Source organism: Ovis aries, chromosome 2, assembly GCF_016772045.2.
Source record: "Ovis aries strain OAR_USU_Benz2616 breed Rambouillet chromosome 2, ARS-UI_Ramb_v3.0, whole genome shotgun sequence".
Lineage (NCBI taxonomy): Eukaryota > Metazoa > Chordata > Mammalia > Artiodactyla > Bovidae > Ovis > Ovis aries.
The window spans coordinates 198,764,330-198,792,170 of record NC_056055.1 but is presented as its reverse complement, the minus strand read 5'-3'; the positions used below and the strand labels follow the sequence as shown (position 1 = coordinate 198,792,170).

The 27,841-nt window shown below is 40.6% G+C and overlaps 1 protein-coding gene across 5 annotated transcripts in view; it reads left to right on the top strand.

Moving 5' to 3' along the window:
* The window catches only part of HECW2 (HECT, C2 and WW domain containing E3 ubiquitin protein ligase 2), a 446,556-nt gene that overhangs the window by 116,261 nt on the left and 302,454 nt on the right, over window positions 1–27,841 (top strand). Inside the window, exon 1 of one of the 5 annotated variants that reach the window (XM_060411234.1) lies at window positions 7,047–7,269. The exons of the other annotated variants lie outside the window; for them this stretch is intronic. The gene's annotated coding sequence lies outside the window, so the exon portion shown is untranslated. Of the gene's footprint in view, window positions 1–7,046; window positions 7,270–27,841 lie in introns of those variants that run through there. 5 annotated transcript variants of the gene reach the window in all.

The following is a 27,841-nucleotide window of genomic DNA, read 5'->3' as shown; positions in this document are numbered from 1 at the left end:
CATTTTACTAGCCAGCTAATATAAAAATACAAGTGTCGTGAAAGATCCAAGGATTTCAGTTAAAGCTGGTGCATTTTGGATAGATGTTACTGCTCTGTACTCCTGAGAATACCACCTAGTAAATACACTGATCTAATAGAATTGTGGTTTTATATGAAAATTTTTATCTCCTAACAGTATCAAATTATTTAAGTCATGCATTCACAGTTATACTACAGTTTTGAGGTGACTAAATTCGTCCAACATTTGGTCTGTATCTTAGAAGACATTTATGTCAAATTCTCTGACAAGATGTTGCCTGGCGTGGGATTGTAATTTTAAGACAATTATTTGGAGACCATTTCTGCAGGTGTGGTGATGGAATAGGCCACTTTCTTTCCCTGGTGGGTGGCATGCAATTCTACTTCAGGGCTAAGGTCTGAACATCAGCATATTGGTACATTAATAAGCAAAATCTGTATAGTGTTAAATTTTTCTAAGAATAAACACGTGGCCTTTGTTCATGAGCTAATCTGAACATTATCACCAGAGACTGATGATGTAATAATAGTTACCCATCTTTCATGGGACCGCTTCGGCAATAATAGCTGTTTATTTAAATTTTCTGTTTGAGGATTTAATATTGGCTCTGCTTTCCTAATGAGGTTACAAGTAGAAGTAAAGCTGCTAAATTTTTCTGAACTTATATTTGGAATCACATGGACCAGGGTGGACACTGAGTTTTCTATTCTTGTTTAATAGTTACTTTGGATGCTGGGTCCCAGTCTTTGTTACCAAGTTAAAATATCATTCCATTCATTAAACCTGTCTAAAAATAGGGCAGAGTATGCAGTTAATAATTAAGGGTGCTTCATCCCACGTGTTTTCTTCCCCTTTCTGTCCCTTCCAGAAGAAGGCTGCCACCCACACCCTGGGCCCTGAGAGGATGCTCAGTGTTGCTGCTGAGTTTATTTTTCTATTATGAACACTCATTTGTGTAACGCTGGCAGAGTGCACAGGCTTGAGGCTTTTCCAGAATCATAGTTTTTCTCTGAGCCTAGGGGGATTGCATCTGCAGTGTATGATGGTGCGAAGCTTGGCCACCCTCCCTGTACTCTGACATAATGAGAAGCTCTGTCTGATTGCTCAATCCTGCTGGCCAACATTAAAGTCGGGAAACAGGCAAGCAACTCAGAGGGAGGCTCTGGAGAGCTCTGAAAATACCATTTAGTTTGCTAACAGAAATGTTTGATCCCGTGTGAGGTCTTCTGGTAGAGCTTCAAGAGCATTTTCTCACTTTCTGAATTGCTCTTTGCCCTTCTTTTTAAGTTGTTTCTTTCTCTTTCTTTCTCTCCTTTCTTTTCCTGCTCCCTCCCTCCTCTTTCATTTTTCTTTCTCTTTTTTGCTCTCTCCCTTCTTTTCTTTTTCTCTTCCTTCCTTCCTTCATTCTTTCCTTCCCCTTTCCTTCTTTTCCTTTCTTCCCTCTTTCTCCCCCTACCCTCCCCTTTACAAGATGACAAAAGGCTGCAGTAACTGAGATCTGAGTGGATTCTGCCCATCAAAGAAGTCGAATCATCACAGGGACAATGGTGCCAGAATTTGAATCTAGAATACAAGCACACCTTCTATGAAATTTACAAGTTTTGTCATGTTTTGTGTGATATAGGTGGGGAAATTATAGATGCTGTATTCGGTATTGGTAAGAGATAGGACAGAGTGGTATGATGAAAGACATCCAGTTCTTAAGTGATTCAGGGATTTGTCTTCCCTGTGTTTAGAGAGTTTCTACTTTCTACTCTTTTTACTGACCTTATAGTTTCTTCTTTTTCTAAGTATCTTCTTCTGTCATATTGTTTTAATCACCTTTTTCTTCTTAAAACTCCTTTTTTCTTTTTAAGGTTAGTTTTTACAACCTCTGCTGTTATGGTAGTGAGCCGTCTCCTTCCTTTCCTGAATATCGCTCCATGGCCACTTCCCTTCCCAGTCTGTTTCCCAGACACATCTTCCTCATTCCCCTGTCTCGTGCTCATGTTCTCTGCTCTTTGTCCTTGGCCTCATCTCTTTTTCCTCCCTGCTCTCAACTCTGTGCTCTGCTCCCAGTTCAGTTTCTCTATGCCTCCTCTTCTGGAGCCCTCCCCTTCCTCGCATCACAGATATCTCAGACTCCACATGTACCCGGTGGAACTCAACATTGTTTTGTTTTTCAACTACTTTTTCTCTTGTGACCCTGCTTTTTAGAAAACTTGGGGTTGTCTGGACTCTTCCTCTTCATAGTAACCAAACCTAATTATTCACTATGCCCTAATGACTCTTCCTCCTTAATAACTGATAGCTGATCTCTGTCCTCTCCTTTCCCCTCTCACCCTTCTGTGCTGGGTGAGTCAGACCCACATCACTTTTGACTTAGAATCATGCAGTAGAACTGCTCACAGCTTCCAGTCTTGTCGTCCACCCAAAGAACAGCCAGAGAACTGTGTACCACGCTGAGTGTATAACTTTCATTCTTGAATGCCTTAGTTGTTCCCATAGTTTTCAAGATGAAGTTGAAATTCTTGAGGATACATTCAAAGCCTCTATGATTTGCCTTCCTCATGCTTTATCAGCTTCCTGAGTTGGTATTCTGCCACACACTTCTTAGTCCCTCAAACATGATCACACATGCACACACATATGGGCACAAACAGAGGTGCACAAATATACACTCACTCTTATCTTCCCTTGGAGATGAACTCTGCTCTTTCCTCCTTATGCTGTTCTCTTACTCCTTTCCTTTGCTTGTTGCTTTGGTGCCCTTCCTGCTTGTTCTTCCTTTGCTTGTTCACCTGCATGTCTTCTTGTGGTCCTTCTCTAAGACCCAAAGTAGGCGCCATCTCTTTTGGAGGAAGTGACCTAACATTTTGAGTATTATTCTGTGCTTTGGTGCACCTATCACAGCTCTGTTGTAACATTTACCATTCTGTCCTGTAGTTATTTTTGTGCTTGTTTGCTTCTTAACTGGACTAACTAAATTAATTGAGGTCACACATCTCTTCATTCATTCCATTCATTCCACAAGGATTTGAGTGCCCTCTGTGTGTGAGGCACTGGTCTAAATGCAGCTTCATTTGTAGCTCTAGGTCAAGTACCAAAAGTGTAGTGGGTGGAAAATAGTAGGATATGGGACTGCCATCTGGAAAAATGATTTTCATTTTCAAAATATAAAATGTTCTGGGTAAATGTACTAAACTGCTAGCAGAGGTTAACTTTGGCTGTGGAATTACTGATTACTTATACTTTTTTCTTTACCTTTCTCATTTGCATTGAGCATGTGTTACTTTCAGAGTAAAGCCTTTAAAATAATAGGAAAAAACAATATTACAAGGGAAAGTATTCATCAATTATCTATTTTAAATGAAGGAAGTAGATTACAAAATAATATATACAAAAGGAGCACAGCTTTGCTTTATGTATGTTGAAAAAGAGGCCTTAGTAATAAATCATAAGTATTTAGTCAAATGATCTTCAACATGGGTGCCAAGGCTACTCATTAGGGAAAGGACAGTCTTTTTTTTTTAATGAACAGTGTTGAGAAAACTAGATATTCGCATGCGAAAAGATGAAGATGGATGGTCACCTTATACCATATACCAAAATTAACTCAAAATGGATTAAAGTCTTAAATGTAAAGTCCTAAAACTATGAAGCTCCTAGAAGAAAACATAGAGGAAAAGCTTCCTGACATTGGATTTGGCAATGATTTTTTTTTTTTTTTTTTTTTTTGGGTAGGACACCAAAAGCACAGACAACAGAAGCAAAAATAGACGAGTGGGATGACACCAAACTTAGAAACGTATGTGCAGCAAAGAAAACAGCAGAGTGAAAAGGCCATCTACAAAATGGGGTAAAATGGCCTGATCGCTTTTTCTAGAATTTTCTTGCCTGCTTCTCTTGTTTCTCCTCACACATATGGTTGTCAGTCGTCACTGTGTATTAGAATTATCTGGGCAACTTTAAAACAAAACACTACAGATGCTGAGGCCCCATTCCAGGACCCAGTTTTTATTGGCTTGAGTTTCTTCAGGGAATCGCCCTCCTTGGGATCACCTGTTCCTCAATCCCCCAGCTGATTTTTATATGCAGCCAGGATAAGAACCACTGCCTTACACACATCCTGTGCTTTGTATGAGAAGGAATGTCTTATACTTCTTTGAACTCAAGCATTGATCCTAACAAACATCAAATAATCACCACTCCAAAATTTGGAGGTTAGTTGCAAGTGTCTGTTAGGGAAATGCAAAGCCTCCAAATGCCATTTCAAAGTTATAATGTGATTGGCCTTCTTACCAGAATCCCTGTGCTATTTTATCCAGAAGGAGTATAGGTTTGTTGCTAAGAAATATTGATAACTTGCTTAACAGTGATATCTATAATTCCTCATAATCATTACCCAGTTGAGGATTTGTGCTTTCCACAATTGCATAGACTACCAGATGTGAACAGTTGGTCTCTGCTATTCAATTTATAAAGAAAGATTTATAAAATTAATGAATAACTGCTACGCCCAGCAAGTGCTTTCTGTATACTGTTTAAAAGCATTACATGAAGCACCTTAGGATGTCTCATGTAATAGCCACAAGACCCTATGACCCATGCTATTACCTTGTTACAGGTGAGAGGCTGAGTCCCAGGCTCTCAGTGTGTGTGCAGTCGAATGTAGGATGATGACAATAGGAAACTGTAGAGTCAAAAATTAGAACAGTAGGATTTTCAAAAGTTAAAATTTGTGTATATTTTTTGAAAAACTAGGTTAACAAGAGCAACAGGCCTAGTATCTCATTTTTGCTTCAAAGAAAAAATTATCTTTTGAGGTTAAAATTAGCCTACCTTAAAAAATATCTTCTAGTTAAGCACTTACTGATTTCAGAAGAGTAATTAGTAGCATTCTGCATTTTGCTTCCTAATAGGTGATTCTGAAGGGGTTTGTAGTTGAAGGGCTCTTTATAATGAACTCTTGATTTGCATACAAGGCCTATTTTGTGAAGCTAAACATCGGGCTGAATGCTGAATTGGCATGAAACTTTATAAACGTTAAGAACATCTATTAAGAGTTTACTAAGTGACAGGTACTGTGCACTTCACATGTGTTATTTAATTCATCCTTACAAAGACTCAGAGGTTGTGGGTACAGTTACTTCTGTTTGGCCAGTAAGAAAGCTGGGGACTCAGCGAGGTGGGAGCTTTGCTTACAGCCACAGAGCTCATAAATTGCTGAGTTGGAACTCAAACCAGGGCTGCCAGTCTTCAAAACACATGTTTTAAACCATTATATTAATTCAACATATATTCATATGTTAAGAAAGCCTTGAGTGTGGGAATGGAGAACAGAATTGTAAACTCACTGGGTCTCTTCCTTTTTGAAACAAGTGGTTAATTTTTATAATGTGAAAAGTGGAAATTATCTATTATTTACAAAAGGGTTTGACTCTATGACTGAGATAGCTTTGAAGGTCTTTATGATTGCTAAGATTTTATGAAAACTGAGTCCTAGTGAATATACAAGATTACTATTTGCACAATGATAAGAAAATTTGGGCGGATCATTTTCTTTAAAAGTACCTCGCTTACTCTGATGCCAGTTATCTGATAACGTATCTGTGAGAGGCAGCATGCCTGGGTTTATACCCTGAATCCACGCTGTAAAATGGGGGTTCTTTTCCTTACCCCTTAAGGCTGTTGTGAGAGTTCAAAGGGTTAGTCTTGTAGAGCACTAGGGCAGTTCGAGGCACATAGTTTATCCTCAACACACTCAACTTTTAAAGAATGTGGAGGACAAAGAAGGCCTTTGTGAAAGGAAAGTGTATGTCCAAGTTTATGCATTAAAATAAAAGCACGTGTGTTGAGGCAATAGGTGCAATGTTAAACCCCATCCATTGGCATGTCTAAATTTGGAACAGTGATGACATAATTATCTAGTTTCTCACTAAAAAGCAGATAGAAACAGCATGCTAGAAGAGGGAGTGGCTGGTTGACTGAAAACAGGTTCAGAGGCAGCAGACCAGAAAACTAAAAAGTGAAGGAATTCCAGAAGCAAAATAATTTGAGGTTATCTAATGTATGGACAAGCAATTCTGAGTAGGCCTCTTAAGAGAGACAGGAATTAACACCCGCTGTGGTTGAAGGACCGAATTTTAGGTAGAGTGGTTCTGGATCATTAACTTGGGAAATGCTAGATAAGAGACATTGTTTTTTTTGATTTCCTTGTAACATGATCAGGTATGTAGGAAAGGAAGAGAAAAAGCCTTGTCTGTTATCTTCTTGAAATAGTAATACTTTCTTCTGATTGCAGATGAATGAAAAGTATAAGAGAATAACAAATTAACCTACCAGTTCTATCACTGTTCTGGTGTATATCCAGATAGTCCATTTTTAAGGAACACACACTCACACAGATAAGCACATACAGATATGTGCTATATGTGTGTGTATATAAAATGTACATGAAGGATATATGTACACATATCCACATATATTATACATATAAAATATATTTAAATTATAAAATATATTTTATGGATATATATACATACTAATGTATGTATAGAAAATACACATTTTCAGAAACATACATATATATAATTAAAAAAATATATAATATATAATTAAGGAACATACACTCCTATATTTTATATGCATACATATAAAATATGCATTTTTAAAGAACTATATATATACATATGTATATACATATAGTAGTCCCTGGAGGTTAAAGTCAAAGCATGTTGGTTACTACGAGTGAAATGACACAGAACATACAAGACATACAAAAGACAGACAGGACACCACTCTGGCCAGAGGGACAACTGGGCAAACTAATTGCCGTTTATCATTATAAAGCCATCCTTAGGCAGAATTCCAGATTGTAAGAATAAGCCTTTTCAGTACAGTGCAGGTGCATACATGTTATTGTATAGCAAAGGGGAGTGAAATCTCTGTCTACTGAAGAGTCTGCCCAAAGCCCTCATCTCCTTCTTATCTCAAGAAGGGAATGCTCCCTTGTTTGCAAGGGACCATTAAACTCAAGGCTGTGTCCAGACTCTTTGGCAGAACGCCTCGTATGCAAGGACGCTCAGCCTGAGCAGAGAGACCCGTTTGCAGGCACATCTCTGCTACCCTATTAACCCTTCAAAAGCACCCATAAAAAAATCCTTTGACTCAATCATAAAGAAGAGTGTAGAAGAGTTTTTTGTTACATGGGGCAGAGGCTTTTATGTAGATGAAATCTGGAGAACTACTGAGTTGGATGAAAGGAAGGTATGTATCTGCTGTGGCATCAGGTACTCTTGTATGGAGAATTTTAAAATGTTCTAGTTGACCTCCAGGATTCACTCTTTTTTTTTTTTTACTGCCAATATTGTGTTGCTTTTGTATATTTTAACAGATTTATTGTGTGTAATTTTATCTTAAGAAAAAATTGAATTCTAAAATCAGGATATAAATAAATTCATATGTAGTGCATTCCCAAAATAAATGTGGTATAGTTGAAAACTCTGGGGTCATGGTATAGCACTGTTTTGCACAGTTTAAAAATTTTGAACTTAATTATAGTTGAAACATTTTCCATATCCATAAATATTTTTAGTAGACATTTTTAGTATTCTGTCTTGAATGTTCCATAATTTCTTTACTTTAAGTGTTAAGGTTGTTTCCAGATTTTGATGCTATATATCATGTAATGAATATAAAGGCACTCACATTTTAATGTACATCTTTGGGGAAATTTTCTATTTATGGAATTATGGGTCAAAAATGTATAATTTTAAGGCAAAGAATTTGACATTTATTTCTAAATTCCCTTTCTGTAGGGTTGTACTGTTTTCCTGCCCTTCATTCCTGCTGTTACTGATATTTTAAAACTGCTTAACTCGTTTTCATGGAGTTAATTTAAGCTCTGGCCAGAAATAAGTTATTTTTTTTCTATTCTGATCCTGCAATTAATACAACTCATGCTCCAAAATGGAGGAACCAAAGAAATGAAGAAGATCAAGGCTTTGGATTGCAAGTCTGGGAGGATGATTGGAAGCTACCTAACATGATTTTTATGATCTGGACAGACTGGTAATGTGGTGATTACTGACATGACTCTTCCTGGATCCTGGAAATCTATACTTGGTAAAGATAATTGCAGGACCAAGAAGTTAAAGAGAGGGAAACAGCAATATTATAGTAGATTTAAAGTACAGAAAGCCTGCTTGGATTGATTTAAATTGTATGTGTTCAGTTGAACAACATTACGGCAGTTGAAGCAAATGCGCTTCTGGGTGGGCACCTGGGAACCTGTAGTCACTGTGACTGGAATGAAGGTCACGCATTCTCTGTGCTGTATGAAAGCTCCAGCGTCTAGTCGTGGAAAATAGCTCATTCCTTTTTCTGTACCTCTCATTTCATTCCAGTTTCCTACTCTTTCTTTCGGTATGGTTGTATGATTTATCAGTTATAGTCCATGGTTCATTAGGTTTGATGCCTGTTAATTATCAGTCCTTAAATTACTACTTATGTGTAACTAACATGTGAAAGATACTAATGAAAAATTAAGTACCGTCAAGATGGGTGAAACACTGATGTTCTGCTCTTGTTTTTGTTTTTTTTTCCAATATGAGTCGGCCATAGATATACATGTGTCCCCCTCATCCTGAACCCCCTCATCCCAAATCCCTCCCCACCCTATCCCTCTATGTTGTCCCAGAGCACTGACTTCAGGTGCCCTGCTTCATGCATCGCTGGCCTTCTGTTTTACATATGGTAACATACATGTTTCAATGCTGTTCTCTTAGGCACAGATTAGGTATGTTATGGACTAAATTATGCCCCTTCAAAATTTACAGGTGAAGTTCCAACCTTCATTACCTCAGAATGGAATGTATTTGGAGATAGGGTTTTAAAAGAGATAATTAAATTCAAATGAGGTTATTAAGGTGGGCCTTGACCGATATGAAAATCGTCCTTATAATAAGAGGAGATTAGGACACAGGCACGCAAAGGAAAGACCGTGTGAAGACGGAGAAGGTGACCATCTATAAGCCAAGGAGGCTGGCCTGCAAGAGCGAATGCTCCTGCTCTTGATCTCAGTTTTCTGCCCTCCAAAACTGTGAGAAGATAAATTTCTTCGTCTGTGGCATTTTGTTGTGGCAGCCAAGCAAACTAATACAGTATATCATAAACATTTGTTGAATTAATGATAGTCTTTTGAATTCCTCTGCTGACTTTAAAAAATAATAACTGTTAATGAATGACTTCGACTGGGTTGTGACATTTTCTTGATAAAACTTTTCAATATGGTGAGGCAATGACCTTCCTTATTCTATAGAAGTTTAAATAAACCTTACAAGTGGGGATCCAATTAGGAAGCGGTAGATAAGCCGATGCTTTCTCACAGAAGGGCCCTTACGTAGCTTTAGGTTGCTGAACTTTGTGCTTCAAAGACCCTCCCCTCTGTTCAAGTTCAATATATGTTTCATTAATATGTTTGTACTTTTTTCCTCCCTGAATTTCTTCTGGCTACTAGCCTGCTTTTATTTATGAATCTGTTTTCCTAAGTTAGTTGCTTCAACTTGGAAACCTTAAATTGAAATGTAATGAGAATTAATTTTATTCTTAAAGGCATTGACTTACATTTTAGATCATTGATTTATGTTTTAGATTGTTTAGGTACCTAGACAAAGGAAATGATAAGCATTTGAAATAACATGTGAAAGCACTGATTTCTTTTCCTGACTTTGTTTATGAATTTTTTCTATCTTCATTTCCAAAAGATGAGAGTGATATGAGAGTGTTTTGCATATCCTCACCAGTGTGTTTGAATGTTTTTTCAGTTGGTGTTGGGCTCTGAGACTGTGCTGTCCTCTTCTGCTTCAGGGAGCATCTCCATGGTGGGCACTTACCTGATGTGCTCATGTGTCTGATACACTGGCCTGTGGACTCCCTGATGGTGAGGATGTTGTCCCGTTGAAATTGCAGATCTCCCTTGACTCTGCCAAGTGCCTTGCATGTAATACGTGCTTGCCGTGCACTTGAATGAGTGAATGATATACTTGCCAGATGTGAAAATACTTCTGGGTCACCAAAGTGAGTCACTTTGTAAATTGCTTCTTAAAGATTCTATCGACTAGCCAAGTTGCCTGAAATTGTTTAGAAGTGTTATACAACTGCATATGCTCAGAATAATTTCAGGTTCAGATAAAAATGAGGTGCTTTAAACTTGGAAGGTTTAGGGCTTCTTTGGTAGCTCAACTGGTAGAGAATCTGCCTTCAATGCAGGAGACCCTGGTTTGATTCCTGGGTCAGGAAGATTCCCCTGGAGAAAGGATAGGCTACCCACTCCAGTATTCTTGGCTTCCCTGGTGGCTCAGATGGTAAAGAATCTGCCAGCTTGTGGGAGACCTGGGTTCGATCCCTGGGTAGGGAAGATCCCCTGGAAGAGGGCATGGCAACCCACTCCAGTATTTTTGCCTGGAGTGTTTTTGCCACAGACAGAGGAGCCTAGTGGGTACAGTCCATGGGGTTGCGAAGAGTCGGACACGACTGAGCAACTAAGCACAGCACACAAACTTGGAAGGTTAAGCAACCAACCTAAAGACATTTTGTAAACTTACCTGGATTGGGATTTATGAAGAACATGCAAGATAATGCTATACTTACAATGAGATATTTTAAGAATGAAAAAAATTTAGCTCAGTGCTCATAAGATCATCTTTCATATTCTCTAATAGCAGCTATACTTTCTGTCAATTTTGATCCTCCTTTTAGTGGTTGGTTGGCTCTTGTGGCTGGCCCTTGTACCCAAGTGTCTAGATTTCTTTTCCGCTTCATCATTCAGTAGCAAAAACTTTAAGAAAGACTGAAATGATGATTTGACCTCCATCACTAAAATACTACTTCTTTAAGTTACACCTATCCCCTCCTTTCTAATATAATGTTTCCATAGCCAGTGAGGAAAAATTATGACATGATTATGTTTATTTTCTTCTGAGACCACCCTTTTGCTCATAATACAGTTGGGGCAGCTTTTTGCTATGCATGCTAACAAACCCTTGCCTTTATGTACTGTGGCTGTTAGATTCATTGTAATGGAGTTTCCAGGACAGGTAAAAATATGGGCCCCAAACAGATTCCAGCTGGCAGGATACTTAGCTGAAATCCTACTTCTGTGCCGACTGTGAGTCTGTGATTTTATTTACAAATGTTTATTTCAGTCTTGTTCAGTTTCTTGGAAATATGTCTGTCTCTAGATATATTTTTATAGCATTGGCTGCATTCCAACATGGTGGTTAAGGTGGGTCAGCCTTGAACAAAAGTGGTTGATAGCTCAATTTTATACCTAAATTCCAGAGAAAAAAGGGGAGCAAGGAAGAGAAACCGAAGAATTATTCTAGCTCAACCTGGGCAAACTCACCTTAGCATGATGCAGTCTCTAAAGCTTGAACAGAACATCATCTAGGGCAAAATTCTTAATTAAATGAATGAACTCTGCAGCTGTCAGACTGGCTACCTGTATCAAGCATTTGAAAATACACTGGACTCTGTGCCAGTAAGTTATTAATATTAACATTATGATTCTATTTCCCAACGTGTTAGACTAATACTCTGTGACTCTAGTAATGCAACTTAAGGCAACTGATATATGTTATACTATTATTAGAATTTATAATGCTGTTAATAGTTCTTTTACTGTTCATTTTCAGTTCAGTTCAGTTCAGTCGCTCAGTCGTGTCCGACTCTTTGCAACCCCATAAATAGCAGCACGCCAGGCCTCCCTGTCTATCACCAACTCCTGGAGTTCACTCAGACTCACATCCATCAAATCAGTGATGCCATCCAGCCATCTCATCCTCGGTCATCCCCATCTTCTCCTGCCCTCAATCCCTCCCAGCATCAAAGTCTTTTCCAGTGAGTCAACTCTTCGCATGAGGTGGCCAAAGTACTGGAGTTTCAGCTTTAGCATCATTCCCTTCAAAGAAATCCCAAGGTTGATCTCCTTCAGAATTGACTGGTTGGATCTCCTTGCAGTCCAAGGGACTCTCAAGAGTCTTCTCCAACACCACAGTTCAAAAGCATCAATTCTTCATCGCTCAGTCTTCTTCATAGTCCAACTCTCACATCCATACATGACCACCAAAAAACCATAGCCTTGGCTAGATGGACCTTAGTCTGCAAAGTAATGTCTCTGCTTTTGAATATGCTATCTAGGTTGCTCATAACTTTTCTTCCAAGGAGTAAGTGTCTTTTAATTTCATGGCTGCAGTCACCATCTGCAGTGATTTTGGAGCCCAAAAAATTAAAGTCTGACACTGTTTCTCCATTTATTTCCCATGGAGTGATGGGACCGGATGCCATGATCTTCATTTTCTGGATGTTGAGCTTTAAGCCAACTTTTTCACTCTCTTCTTTTACTTTCATCAAGAGGCTTTTTAGTGCCTCTTCGCTTTCTGCCATAAGGGTGGTGTCATCTGCATATCTGAGGTTATTGATATTTCTCCCGGCAATCTTGATTCCAGCTTGTGTTTCTTCCAGTCCTCATGATGTACTCAGCGTTTCTCATGATGTACTCTGCATATAAATTAAATAAGCAGGGTGACAACATACAGCCTTGACGTACTCCTTTTCCTATTTGGAACCAGTCTGTTGTTCCATGTCCAGTTCTAACTGTTGCTTCCTGGCCTGCATACAGATTTCTCAAGAGGCAGGTTAGGTGGTCTGGTATTTCCATCTCTTTCAGAATTTTCCACAGTTTTTTGTGATCCACACAGTCAAAGGCTTTGGCATAGTCAATAAAGCAGAAATAGATGTTTTTGTGGAACTCTCTTGCTTTTTCCATGATCCAGCAGATGTTCGCAATTTGATCTCTGGTTCCTCTGCCTTTTCTAAAACCAGCTTGAACATCAGGGAGTTCACGGTTCACATATTGCTGAAGCCTGGCTTGGATAATTTTGGGCATTACTTTACCAGCGTGTGAGATGAGTGCAATTGGGCGGTAGTTTGAGCATTCTTTGGCATTGCCTTTCTTTGAAATTGGAATGAAAACTGACCTTTTCCAGTCCTGTGGCCACTGCTGAGTTTTCCAAATTTGCTGGCATATTGAGTGCACCACTTTCACAGCATCATCTTTTAGGATTTGAAATAGCTCAACTGGAATTCCATCACCTCCACTAGCTTTGTTCGTAGTGATGCTTTCTAAGGCCCACTTGACTTCACATTCCAAGATGTCTGGTTCTAGATGAGTGATCACACCGTCGTGATTATCTGGGTCATGAAGATCCTTTTTGTACAGTTCTTCTGTGTATTCTTCCGATTTCTTCTTAATATCTTCTGCTTCTGTTAGGTCCATACCATTTCTGTCCTTTATTGAACTCATTTTGCATGAAATATTCCCTTGATATCTCTCATTTTCTTGAAGAGGTCTCTAGTCTTTCCCATTGTGTTCTTTTCCTCTATTTCTTTGCATTGATTGCTGAAGAAGGCTTTCTTATCTCTTCTTGCTGTTCTTTGGAACTCTGCATTCAGATGCTTATATCTTTCCTTTTCTTCTTTGCTTTTCACTTCTCTTCTTTTCACAGCTATTTGTAAGGCCTCTGCAGACAGCCATTTTGCTTTTTTGCATTTCTTTTCCATGGGGATGGTCTTGATCCCTGTCTCCTGTACAGTGTTACGAACCTCATTCCATAGTTCATCAGGCACTCTATCTATCAGATCTAGGCCCTTAAATCTATTTCTCACTTCCACTGTAGAATCATAAAGGATTTGATTTAGGTCATACCTGAATGGTCTAACAGTTTTCCCTGCTTTCTTCAATTTAAGTCTGAATTTGGCAATAAGAAGTTCATGATCTGAGCCACAGTCAGCTCCTGGTCTTGTTTTTGTTGACTGTATAGAGCTTCTTCATCTTTTGCTGCAGAGAATATAATCAATCTGATGTCGGTGTTGACCATCTGGTGATGTCCATGTGTAGAGTCTTCTCTTGTGTTGTTGGAAGAGGGTGTTTGCTATGACCAGTGCATTATCTTGGCAAAACTCTATTAGTCTTTGCCCTGCTTCATTCCGCATTCCAAGGCCAAATTTGCCTGTTACCCCAGGTGTTTCTTAACTTCCTACTTTTGCATTCCAGTCCCCTATAATGAAAAGGACATCTTTTTTGGGTGTTAGTTCTAAAAGGTCTTGTAGGTCTTCATAGAACCGTTCAACTTCAGCTTCTTCAGTGTTACTGGTTGGGGCATAGACTTGGATAACTGTGATATTGAATGGTTTGCCTTGGAAACGAACAGAGATCATTCTGTCATTTTTGAGATTGCATCCAAGTACTGCATTTCAGACTCTTCTGTTGACGATGATGGCTACTCCATTTCTTCTGAAGCATTCCTGCCTGCAGTAGTAGATATAATGGTCATCTGAGTTAAATTCACCCATTCCAGTCCATTTTAGTTCGCTGATTCCTAGAATGTCACGGGTCATGGTGGAGAGGTCTGACACAATGTGGTCCACTGGAGAAGGGAATGGCAAACCACTTCAGTATTCTTGCCTTGAGAACCCCATGAACAGTATGAAAAGGCATAATGATAGGATACTGAAAGAGGTACTCCCCAGGTCAGTAGGTGCCCAATATCCTACTGGAGGTCAGTGGAGAAATAAATCCAGAAAGAATGAAGGGATGGAGCCAAAGCAAAAATAATACCCAGCTATGGATGTGACTGGTGATAGAAGCAAGGTTCAATGCTGTAAAGAGCAATATTGCCTAGGAACCTGGAATGTCAGGTCTATGAATCAGAGCAAATTGGAAGTGTTCATTTTAGTCATCATGAAACATTTTTGGTTACTAGTTATTGAGAAAATAGTGTCAGTGACTGTGGGTCCACCTGCTTCCAACACTGTATCAACATTTCCATCTGGGACTTTTATTTCTAATATTTAAAATCATACCTTTAGAGTTGAGAGTATTTTAAGAGCTCCTATAATCCAACATCCTCATATTATAGATGAAAAAGCTGGAGCCTAGAGAGGTTAAGTCATCTACCAGGAGTCCTGAACAGCTAATTAGCAGCATAACTATGATAGACAGCCCAGATATATTCCTAAGAAGTCAGGAAGAATTGAGTTTTTCTTTTTTTTTTTCCTTTTGGAATGGGAAATTTTAAGAACACTATCACTTTCTCTACACTGGTTTCCCAATAGCATCCCATCTTTGTATGCTATTTTCTCCAGACTCTGACATATGAACTAGCTTTATTTCTTTCTTCTAAGTATTATAAAAAACAGGAGGGAATTTTGGGGTGTCTACATGTACAAAGCACCAAGTAAGTAGCCTTGGAGGAATGCGTTACGTGTAAGGTAACCCTGGTCTTAAGGATTTACCAGGAGGCTTGCCCTTCTCTACTCTGAAGTGGAGAAAGGGTCACAATTGCAGCAGAGGGTGAAAACTTTCAGACTTGGTTCTGTAGCCTAAAGGCCGTGATAAGCAGCAAACAGTGAAATTGTTTGTTGAATCCAGGACACACAACATCAGCCTGGAGTGGAGGAAGAAGCATGAGCTTGCCACTGCCAGGGATGGGAGGACCCTGCCTGGGTCCCACTACGGTGAATTAGGGCATGAATGGATGAATTGAAAGAGATTTTATCCAAAGAGATTTAACCAAGGAGATGAACCAGAGCCATTTTCAGGAGAATCCTTGATTCCTGGGACTACACTTTTCAAGCCCATTGGGCAGTAAAGAAAAGGAATATGGTTTGTGAGTTTGGCAGCTGGGAGGGGAGGCATAGAATAGAGAGGAGCACAGATATGAATGGCGACCTCCCTTTAAGTGATGTCCTGCCGGCATCTGGGTGGGCAGAAGAAGGAATCTAGTCCAGAGCAACTGAGCTGAGGGCAATCAATAGAAAGATTTTAAAAAGGTTCTTCATCACCTTAGTGGTAATAAAAATAGAATGGATGATTATCGTGAACCAGAAGCTGTACTGAATGCTTTTTCATGGTATATCTCATAATCCTCCAACAACTTAATGAAGCAACTGCCATTATTATTTCCCGTGTTAGAGATGAGGACATGCAACCATTGAGTAAGTCATCTTATTCAAAGTTTTGTTGCCCTGTCTCCGAAGAGATATCTGAAACCAGGAAATGTGATCCCAAAGCTTGGAGCCCTAACCATTATACTTTCCTGCCTGTGTAACTATAACTACAGTGTTATGATCACATCTGGACAATGAACAGATCCTTAATTTCATTAAATATCTTGGTCTCATAAATGTTATAATGTTTTCCCCTACGAGGATTCAACAACTTCCACACAAGGCCGACATATTACAGTTAGTGGATATGTCCTTTAAGTCTCTGTTAATCTACTGAGTGCTCTCCTACCTATTTTTTTCTTGTAGTTTATTTTTTGAAGAAATCGAGGTATTTGTTCTATTAAGAGTTTCTCACAGGATTTTACTGACTGCATTCCTTGCGACCAGTTTAATATGGTCCCCTGTGCCCTGTATTACTTGTAAATTGGTAGTTGGTTCTGAAGTCTTGAACAGATCTAGGGTGATTTTTTTTTTGAGGGGTGGGGAGGGAGGGGCAGGACTACTTGGTACTTTGGAGGAGGTGGTGTGTCCTCATGTGACAGATTCTGAGGAAAAAGGAATGTGTAACTCCAAGGTCGGAGAAGGCAATGGCAACCCACTCCACTGTTCTTGCCTGGAGAATCCCAGGGATGGTGGAACCTTGCCGGGAGCCTGCGTGGAGAATCCCACCCATGGCAAAGGTCATGAGGAAGAGGCCTGACAGGGCAAAGGCGAGATCAGGCCTCGAGGGACCCCCCTGCCCCAGACTTTCTCGAGCATCTACCCCAAAACCAGGGTCTGTCTGCCTTATTGTATTATGCCTTTTACCAACTCTTCTGACATTAACAGGGGGCTATCCCCTGCCACCTTTCTCTGGAAAAAGTTAACTTAGAGCTCCAGTTAATAAGTCTGCTGGGCGTAACAAGAGTGTTTCAGTCCAAAAACTCTTCTGAATGCTCTCTAGCCAGCCTGACAAGTTTATCCGGACTCTCACAACCACACGTGTGATTGTTCACAGCCTCCCAACCTTGAGAGGCACGAGACACTCTAAACTTTCTAAATACGGAGCCTTTCAAGAAGTTAGAAGTTATTAGTGTAGTATTAGTGGATTGTTAGAATAGTACTGGTGGAGGGTTTCATTGTTGAGCCAATAATTTGCTGCTAAGTCTCCATATCCCTTGTCCTTTATATATATTAATTGATATAACTGCCATATGGAAAAAATGAGTAATAACCTTTGATATTAATTGTGTTAAACCTTAGGCTAGTAAATTCTTTTCTTGATTATAGCCCACTACACCTTTATCCTATAGGAATGTAACCTTATCTAGTGCTTTCAGAGAGTGGCACCTGACTTAAGAAAAATCACCTTTGGAGAAAATAAGTTTTCTGGTTGACTAATCATCATCAGAAAGGGTCATAAAATGTTAGCAGGCCTCTTGGCCAGAAGATGATGTAAACGACCTGAGAACTTTGTATATCGGAAGGAATGCAGAAAGAAAGTGTGGTCTCAATAAGGGTCAGGACTGCTGACCCTGCATAACCATGTACAACTTAAAGTATAAAAGCTTCCCTGGAAAGAAAAGAGAGGGACCAGTTTCTTGGAAATCTGGCTCCCCCTGTGTCTTCTTTCCTTTCTCTCCTTTTCAGGCTAATTCCTGTCTGGAGCACAGAGGCTTGCCACGTCTACTTATTTGCCTGGGCTTCTAAGACCTGAACGGGAAGGCGCTCTGCATCTTCACTCCCTCGGGAGACGAGGAAGGCACCTGCGGCCTATGTAGATGGTGCAAGTCCCTTGTCTCAGGGCTTTATTAGCTTCCTGTGTAAACCAAGGAATTTCAGGCTCTTTTCTCCTCTATTTTCTCCACTACACTATTCTTTCCTATCTCTCTTTCTATCTCTAAATAAATAATCTTATCTAATTGCCAACGCCATCCATGCTTCGGATACCTGGATCCAACCGGGGCTGGACCCTGGCAGAACTTGGTGGGCTGCCATCTGTGGCGTCGCACAGAATCAGACAAGACTGATGCGACTTAGCAGCAGCAGCAGCATCAGCAGCAACTCCAAGGTGGAATGTGTATCTCCAAGGTGCTATCCGTATTCTTGGGGAAAATGTTCTCACTCCTTGGTGGAAAATCTGGAAAACCTTCATCTTACTCCACCAGGCTGGGTTGAATACCCTGCCATTGTGCTTCCATGACAAATGGTCTCATAGCACTTATCAAATGACATTGTCCACCTCTGTGTCTGTCTTCTCTGTTTCATTGTGTGCTCTTTAAGGGACTGTGTGTTTCTTGAACTTTGTAACACAGCACATAATGCCTGATATGTAAGCACACAAGATTTGTTAAGTCCATTGAATAAATAAATGAATGGAGATAAATGCATTCTTGAGGCAGTTTCAGCCTATGGTTATTGCTACAGTTGGCCAGTGGTCAGTATTATCAGTGTTTGGGCCTATAGAAGGGCTTGGAAATAAGGAAAATAAGAATGCTTCTTTTAGTTCAATTATGAAATCAATACTGTGTCTTGTGGAAGTTGCTTACCCTTTAAAATACCAGTCTAAAAAGTAATTGGTTAATTAAAGAGGAACCTTTATTTTCTTGAAGTAAGCTATCAAGTTGTAGCTATAGGCAAAATCAGACTATGTTTTCTAGTTGAAGCTGTGGCATACCCAGTGACATTTAACAGAAAATGGAAGTTAGGAAAAGCAGGCTGGCTTTACAGTCATATAAGATGGTCCCACCAGAAGGGCTCCATGATTGGGGTGAAGTGCTCTGTAGTTGCTGTCTTGAAATTCTGGATGATCTTACATTTGAGTGTGTGTTTTTGTAAGTGAAGTCTGATGGGACAACTGAGCATGACCAAGAGCATGGAGCCCAACCTCCCTGAGACAGGTGCTTGGGTGTCTACTTCTTCACCTCCTGGTACCGTGGTCCAGGCCTGCTCCTGTCTTGATTGGGTGAGAGTGTAGATGCAGAGAGGGTCAGGGTCCAAGTATACACATGCCTTGGTGTCTTGGTATAAAGCATGGTGGTGGACATTCCCACGCTGGGCTGCCAGAACCATAGTGACTCATTGGGGTTTTGAACGCCTTCAGTCAGTTCAGTTGCTTAGTCGTGTCTGACTCTTTGCAAATCCATGACTGCAGCACACCAGGTTTCCCTGTCCATTACCAACTCTTGGAGCTTGCTCAAACTCATGTCCATTGAGTCAGTAATGCCATCCAACCATTTCATTCTCTGTTGTCCCTTTCTCCTCCTGCCTTCAATCTTTCCCGGCATCAGGGTCTTTTCCAGTGAGTTAGTTCTTTGCATCAGGTGGCCAAAATATTGGAGTTTCAGTTTCAGCATCAGTCCTTCCAGTGAATATTCAGGACTGATTTCCATAGGATTAACTGGTTGGATCTCCTTGCAGTCCAAGGACTCTTAAGAGTCTTCTCCAGCACCACAGTTCAAAAGCATCAATTCTTCGGTGCTCAGCTTTCATATAGTCCAACTCTCACATGACTACTGGAAGAAGCGTAGCTCTGACTAGATGGACCTTTGTTGGCAAAGTAATGTCTCTGCTTTTTAATATGCTGTCTAGGTTGGTCATAACTTTTCTTCCAAGGGTAAGTTTCTTTTAATTTCATGGCTGCAGTCACTGTATGCAATGATTTTGGAGCCCCAAAAATAAAGTCTCTCACTGCTCCACTGTTTCCCCATCTATTTGCCATGAAGTGATGGGGCCAGATGCCATGATCTTAGTTTTCTGAATATTGAGCTTTAAGCCAACTTTTTCACTCTCTTTCACTTTCATCAAGAGGCTCTTTAGTTCCTCTTCACTTTCTGCCGTAAGGGTGGTGCTATCTGCATATCTGAGGTTATTCATATTTCTCTCACCAGTCTTGATTCCATCTTATGTTTCATCCAGCCTGGCATTTCGTATGATGTACTCTGCAGATAAGTAAATAAGCAGGGTGACAATATACTGGAACCAGTCTGTTGTTCCATGTCCAGTTCTAACTGTTGCTTCTTAACCTGCATACAGATTTCTAGGAGCCAGGTCAGGAGGCCTGGTAGAAGAAGAAGTTTCTTCTCTTGGAAGAAGTTTCCACAGTTTGTTGTGATCCACACAGTTAAAGGCTTTCAGTTCAGTTCAGTTCAGTCACTCAGTCATGTCCAACTCTGCGACCCCATGAATCGCAGCACTCCAGGCCCCCTGTCCATCACCATCTCCCGGAGTTCACGCCGACTCACGTCCATCGAGTCCATGATGCCATCCAGCCATCTCATCCTCTGTCATCCCCTTCTCCTCCTGCCCCCAATCCCTCCCAGCATCAAAGTCTTTTCCAATGAGTCAACTCTTCTCATGAGGTGTCCAAAGTACTGGAGCTTCAGCTTTAGCATCATTCCTTCCAAAAGAAATCCCAGGGTTGATCTCCTTGTAAATAAAGCAGAAGTAGATGTTTTTCTGGAACTCTCTTGCTTTTTGGATAATCCAGCAGATGTTGACAATTTGATCTCTGGTTCCTCTGCCTTTTCAAAATCCAGCTTGAACATCTAGAAGTTCATGGTTCACATACTGTTGAAGCCTGGCTTGGAGAATTTTGAGCATTCCTTTGCTAGCGTGTGAGATCAGTGCAATTGTGCAGTAGTTTCAACATTTTTTGGCATTGCCTTTCTTTGGGATTTTGGAATGAAAATTGACCTTTTCCAGTCCTGTTGCCACTGCTGAGTTTTCCAAATTTGCTGGCATATTGAATGCAACAAGAGTGAACCCCTTGCCCAGTCCCAATCCAGGTACTGAGTGTGCTCAGACTCAGGGGTTGCAGTTCTTTGGGATGGCCTATCCACCGTGGGTTGGGCACATGCCCCACTGCAAGGGCAGATGCCTGTTTGACTTCACTTCACTTCACTTCACTGCCCCTGGCTCCGACCTTGTCAGTCCAGCTAGGGAGGGACCTGGTAGCAGAGGGAACCTGCCATCTGGTGGGGTGCACACTTATGCCAAGTTAGGGGACCAAGGCTCTTGTGTGCCTGTGATGGTCTGTACTGGCCCTGTTAATATCTCTTTACTGATGGAAGCAGATTTTAAGTGGCAAATTAAATAGCACCATGATGGGTTGAGGAGGAAAAGAGGGAAGGAGGGAGGGAAAAAGAGAGACTGGAAGAGGGGGAGATTTTGTATTTTGGAATCTTCCTGGTACTTTTATCCCACTTTTTGAACTATGAACTGCACATTTTCCTTTTGGATTGAGCTCTGCGAATTATGTAGCTAAGCCTGAAAGGGCAGTTAGAAGGCATGTGGAATGAGGGGGGCTTCGACATGGCACAGCTAGCTCTCCATGGGGATGGAGTGTGGCCAGCTGACGTGGATTCTTGTAGGAATGACATTTCCTTAGCTGTCTTGTCTGAGGTACATTTTGTAAGGACATCTAAGTCCCCTTTGCTTTGATTTCAGTGCTTACCAAAGCAATCTTATGACTATGATTTGTCTTTCATGAGCTTAGCTATGGGAGAGAATAGAGTGCTCAGGTGAACTTTAAATTTTTTAGTACCTAATATCCAATACTTTTCTAATATCTAATAAAGATAGTTATTATTATCATTATTATTTGTTAATCATACTTACTGGCATTTTAATTTTCTGTATTGGTCCAGAAGCTTGTTTTATGAAAGTTCATCTTTGAAAATGCATCCAGCTTGGTGGAGTGCTGCCTGTGTTTTTGAGTTTGTAAGCCTGAGGGCTGGGACTTGAAACTGAGGGTCAGTTAATCCTGGAAAGGAGCAAGATACTGGGATGTCTTTTAGGAGATGTTCTCCTGAGTTTGAGGACTTTCCAGGTGGCTCAGTGGGAAAGAATCTACATGCCAGTGTAGGACCTGCAGGAGCTTTGGGTTCTATCCTTGAGTTGGAAAGATCCCCTGGAGGAGAAAATGGCAACCCACTCCAGTATTCTTGCCAGGATAATCCCATGGACAGAGGAACCTGGCAGGCTACAGTCCAGGGGTTTGCAGAAAGTCGGACATGACTGAAGCAACTCAGCACTGTTCCTGATTTCCACTGTGAGTCCACAATATCCCAATGTAGCTGGGCACATATGTGCTTATTTTTCCAGAGCATATATATTCTTGGCATAAATCATGTCTGTGAAGCTTACTCAGGTCTTGAAGAAAACCAGCATAACTGCACCTCTTGTGGCAGCACCTAATCAGCTTGTGCCTTCTTTAATAGGATGAAATTAATATGTAATTGGAAGGGTCAGGGAATCCAAGCTAAAATCGTAATGTTCTAATTTTAGAAGGAGAAACCAGTTTGTGGTCTTCAAAAGATCTTTTAAAAAACATTTGCTGGCAAACACCTGCTTTACCATATGCCACGAGTACTTAAGAAATCCTGAAAGCAGAGATGGGTTTTTACAGAAGAGTTTAATTATGAATGCAAAACCTTCCTGAAACTTGTTAATAAAAGCTTTTCAGTGTCTACTGACTACAGGTGATAAGGTGATGACTGGAAAGGCTGCAAAGGGCTAAAATTAAATCCTTTATTTCCTTCTAATTAAAATGTTGCCTCTCCAATCCATATGGAAAAGATTTCTTGAGTACAGGTACTAAAGTAGTACAATGTACATTTGTCTTTGTACAAATTTATAATGTGCAGAGTCATGGTTGAGCTAAGAATGGAGGGGAAGCGTGACTAAGGGTTAGACGTTTTGCTTATGTAGCCAGCAGACAGTAGAAAGGATGTTTTAGGTTGGATTTATGGTGGTGAGGGACCTCAAACTTGCTTAAGCAAGAGAAGAGTATTTTTTACTCATAACTGAAAACTTCAGGCATACGACTAGGCACGGCATGGTGTATTGCAGATGTCGAGTGATGTCTCTCACCTTTCAGTCCTGTCCCATCCAGCTTTCCATCCTCCCTATTCAGTGATTCCTGCTCCCTGAGGAAAAGCTGGGGGCTGGATTCTGACTGAGTACTATTACCAAGCCTTGTATGATGTGCACGTACATCCCAGAACCCCTCACTGTGGCTGGCAGATGGGATGTATTAACGACCTCTGGAATCCTCGGCCCCACCCTTGGGACCTGGGGGAGACCTCATCCAATTCTGGTGGATTGAGACAGTGGGTCACTAAACAGAAATTAAGCTTTTATCATACATGAAATAGTCCAGAACCAACATTTATTCCTCACTTCAGTGGATCTGTACCAGAATACGTGTATGAGGATAATAAAATACAAAGTACTGTGTGGAGGAGGGAGGGTGGAAGGAGAAAGAAATCTTATGTTGGGGAAGTTGGGAAAGCTTTGTGAGCAGGATCTCCAGACTGATTTGGCTAGAAACGTGGAAAGATGTTTCAAAAAGAGCCCTCTCTCTCATTGGGAGGAATACAGAAAGCACATGGCTGAGGTGAGGACTGGGTTGGGGAAGAATGCACAGATTGGAAGATAGGTATTTTGAGGGGAGTAATAGTTGGTGTGGCAGGAAAATTTTTGGGGGGTCGTATTAAGAAAGGTTCTCAATGCTGGGTCATTGCATTTCATTTAGTAGACAGTTGGGAGTCCTTTAGGTATTTCTAAGCATGAATGATGAGCAAATAGAGTTGTGTTAAGACAGACTAGGAGGAGATCAGATTGTCCAGTGACAGGGAGATGAGATGGGAGAATATCTTAGTCCTTCAGGAAAGAGGAATGGAAAGCCAGGGCAAGATTGAGAAGAAAATAATGCAGTGGGAGAAAGAGTCAAAGATAACTCAGAGCTCTTAAGGCAGTTTCTATTTAAAGAAATAAGGTTGTCTAGAGAGTGAGCTCAGAGAAGGCAATGGCAACCCACTCCAGTACTCTTGCCTGGAAAATCCCATGGACGGAGGAGGCTGCAGTCCATGGGGTTGCTAAGAGTTGGACATGACTCTGTGACTTCACTTTCACTTTTCACTTTCATGCATTGGAAAAGTTAATGGCAACCCACTCCAGCGCTCTTGCCTGGAGAATCCCAGGGATGGCAGCGCCTGGTGGGCTGCCGTCTATGGGTTCGCACAGAGTCGAACACAACTGAAGCGACTTAGCAGCAGCAGCAGCAGAGAGTGAGCTGGTGGAGGAAGAAGAGACAGACTCTGAGTTTGCCCTTGGAAATACTGAGTGCATTGTTAATACAGTGTAATGTATTTGGCTATGCATTGTATGGAGACTTGCCAGTGGAGCAGAATGAGTAGCTATGGCTCAGTGACCCAGGGAATTTTTTTTCCTCTTAGGCCGCTCTGTTTGGCATCTGGGATCTTAGTTCGCCAACAAGGGATTGACCCTGTGCCCCCTACATTGGGAATGCAGAGTCTTAACCACTGGACCACTGGGAAAGTCCTGACTCAGTGACTATCAATCAGAGGTAGTCTGATAAATATATTGGGGCAATTTCAATTGTGATTGTGCTGCTGACATTTGAGACGTCCCTGCACTAGCAAGAGCTTTTCCACCTGGTTGTCAGTTGCACTTCTTGTTGAGAAGATTGAGAACTTACTGATGACTGTAGTCAGAGAGCATGCAATCCTGTCGGCAAGCATGAATTATTTCTCACAGTTTTGTCTGTAACAGAGGGCCAAATAGTATGCCAAGGGGTGCTGGTACTTTGGGAATTGTATTCCCAATTTCCTTTTGAGAGATATGAGGGAGACATATGGCTGAGATGGAGCTGGAAGTGACCTGAAAAGCTCCGGGTTTGCTTCCTTATTCTGTCACCAACGTGTATGCACTTTTTTCCCCCTTAGGTCCACAGTGGTCAGTTTTTTGCACTGTTGCTTCTTTATTCACCACATACGAAAAGGAGAAGGTGGCTTTGTACTTGAGTAATAGTGGCCTAGTGGAATGAGTTTATGCTCTACTGTTGTGGCCAATTCTCAGTATTTGAGGCTTGTACGTACCCTTCTTTTTGCTCTGATATTGGCTGTGTTGCTTCTCACCAACTGGGGTTCCAACATGTGTTCTAATAGGTGTTGCTTGACTCCACCTTTCCCTAGGAATGAAATTTATTAACCATCAAGTTTGTTATAAAAGAGCCTCTCTTCTATATAGTACAGTTTAGAGGTCATCTTTGCCATAGCCTTGGCTGCTAGCTGTTCTTACAGGATGCTGTGAATGAGTCTCTATTTGGCAATACAGATCATTACAGAATTTTCCAAATATGGAGCAAGTGGCAACAAAGCCTGCTTTCTAATATCTTAGACTGTCCTGTTCCCCTTGCAGGGCTGGGTTACTTCTTTTCTTACAAATTGGCTCTCCTCTGGTACTTCTGGCATAATTTTTTTCATACTATTCTTCTATGAAAATGTTTATGGAAATTATGTGTAAAAAGCAACTGTTGAGAGTAAAGTTAAAACAGATAGTGATAATAACAAAAACAATAATTATTTCCGCTTGACATACCTTTTTTACCCATTCTGGTTATTGGGTATAAGCAACAGGATATTCAGTCTTACTTTAAAGAACTTTATGGCCAGACCACAGTGACTGCAAAGCTACGGGGCAATGTAAGATCTTTGTGCATTATTGAACAGTAGGAAACATGAGGATGTTACATACCAGCAGCAAGCAGACGTGTCTTTGGAAATGCATCCATTTTCACGGGAGCCATAGTGTGTTGCCCAGGGATTGCAGTGGGATGTTTTGTCCTCCCACTTCTGTCTGTCTAAATCTGACTCCTCTTCAGAGCCTAGCCTAGGTCAGGTGTTCCCTTTGTCTGGAACCTCTCTGTCACCAAGGAAACGCTGATTTCACTGTTTCAAACTTCTTTATGTTTCTTGCAGATTAGTGACTGAGTCACTGGAGACTTGTGTGCTCTGTGAAGTGCTCAGCTCCTGCAAGACAGGGGTGGTCCTCAGCTCCCCACCCTTCCAAACTGTCAGGCATGCAGTGGGAGCTTAGCATCTTTCTGTCAGTTTTACTCAAATTTCACTTCAAAGAGTATGAAGCATTCATTCAGATTTCTTCTTTCTGCAACAAGCATTTGAAAAGAATTAAAGAAAAATCAATTAATTGCATATATAGACTTTGTTTTAAAATATGGCACTATTGAAAATGAAATTTCCTGGGACATTTTAGAGGATTTTGATGATAAATTCATTCTGCATGCCATTTAGAATTTTCCTCCTGAAACACTTGAAAGCTGAGAAAGCGGAGCAGGGTTTTCTTTATTTTAAAAGATGCTTACTCCTTGGAAGAAAAGTTATGACCAACCTAGATAGCATATTCAAAAGCAGAGACATTATTTTGCCGACTAAGGTCCGTCTAGTCAAGGCTATTGTTTTTCCTGTGGTCATGTATGGATGTGAGAGTTGGACTGTGAAGAAGGCTGAGTGCCAAAGAATTGATGCTTTTGAACTGTGGTGTTGGAGAAGACTCTTGAGAGTCCCTTGGACTGCAAGGAGATCCAACCAGTCCATTCTGAAGGAGATCAGCCCTGGGATTTCTTTGGAAGGACTGATGCTAAAGCTGAAACTCCAGTACTTTGGCCACCTCATGCGAAGAGTTGACTCATTGGAAAAGACTGTGATGCTGGGAGGGATTGGGGGCAGGAGGAGAAGGGGACGACAGAGGATGAGATGACTGGATGGCATCACTGACTCGATGGATGTGAGTCTGAGTGAACTCTGGGAGTTGGTGATGGACAGGGAGGCCTGGCGTGCTGTGATTCATGGGGTCGCAAAGAGTCGGACACAACTGAGCGACTGAACTGAACTGAACTGAAAAGGCATATAAAATTTCCTGTAAATGGCCTATTAATTTTTAACTTTAATAAGGAAATAGAGTTTGATTTTTTTAATAGTAGCAATTTGATGATTTGAATAGATTAAAATGCTTATTAGATAACTGTTGGAAAAATATTCATTACAACTTTCTTCCACACATTAAAATGGACTAATTTCTTCTTTTCATGTATCCACTTAGCTTTTGCTTTTAATGAGCTGAGGACATGATATTATTTCTAACTAGATTTTTTGTATTTCTTTTAGGGTGAAAAAGCTCAGTCTTCTTCGGTTCAGAATTCCAGTTTCCTAAACACTCAAATTTTAGGCTATTGTTCCTTCTTTTCTGATTTTATCAGTAATCAAATTAGATAATAGACACAATATGAAATCAGTGAGAGCTTTGGATGAAATGTAGAGTAATTAATGTATTTTTAGACATCTTAGGTGTTTATAGTGTCTTGTGGTATAAAAATAGATCTAATTGATAGTTATTAAGAAATTTTTTCATAATGGCTCTGAGAAGGATTAGAAAATAATACCCAGTTTGGCATAAGGATGCAGTGAAATGCTTCCATTCATACATTGATGGTGAGAAGATAAATTAGGAAATGTAATTTTAGAAAACACTCTTCAGATATGCCCCCTGCTTATCTTACGTGTGTTCTTCAGTGGTATCTTTTTATAAATTGCATTTATAAGATATCTCAAATATAAGCAAAAATGAGGCAGTGTTAGTGAAATGTTAACCAATCATTGAATATTAATACCTAACATATTTTGAGAGAGAACTTCATGCGAGGAACTCTTTTGCCTGTATTTATTTGTCCCATCAACCTAATGGTAGATGTGCTACTCTTGCCTGCCTCCCCCCCGCCCGCCGCCTTTTTTTCCTCCCTCTGATGAAGAAGCAGAGGCACAGAGACATTATGCAACTTGCTGAAGTGATAGAGCCAGAACTGGAAGTCAGGTTGTTTGACTTTAGGGTCATTATACCACATGGGGTTTCCTGTGTTAGGAAAATATGTTGAGAGGTCCTATCCTGGACAGACATGGTGAGGGATGAA